Below are 605 nucleotides of genomic sequence, written 5' to 3'. Positions count from 1 at the left end.
CATTAGGCCACATGGCGTGGGATCTTTATAAATAACAAGCTCATTTTTAAAAAGAAATTACAAAAAGAAAATGCATTTTATAGAAAGTATGTGTTAACATAAACCTTTAACAACCAGAGCTGTTAAACACAGAAACTTATCTGATACTCGTTATGGAATTATGAATTAATGGATGGATATAACCCTGGATAGGTGGATACAAATAAGCTTGGATGGATTGCTGGACGGACGGATGGATGGAACCTCATATGTTTAGATGGTAATGGATGGATGAATACAATATATCTTATGATGGATGGATGGATGGATGGATGGATGGATGGATGGATGGATAGATGGATTGCATGGATGGATTGCGGATGGATAGATACAACAGGTGGAACCTGTTGGATGGATGGAACCTTAGATGTCTAAAGTGTGATGGATGGATGGATGGATGGATGGATGGATGGATGGATGGACAGATGGACATTACCTTGGATGGATGGAACCGTATTTGTCTACTGTAGATGGTAATGAATGGATGAATACAATAGACATAACTTTGAATGAATGGATGGATGGATGGATGGAATGATAAAGAGAATAAAACAGTTGATGGATGG

Source organism: Danio rerio, chromosome 12 (assembly GCF_052040795.2).
Source record: "Danio rerio strain M-AB ecotype USA chromosome 12, GRCz13ab, whole genome shotgun sequence".
In the NCBI taxonomy this organism is placed as follows: Eukaryota; Metazoa; Chordata; class Actinopteri; order Cypriniformes; family Danionidae; genus Danio; species Danio rerio.
The sequence above is the reverse complement of the archived record's forward strand: the minus strand, read 5'-3'. Positions refer to the sequence as shown.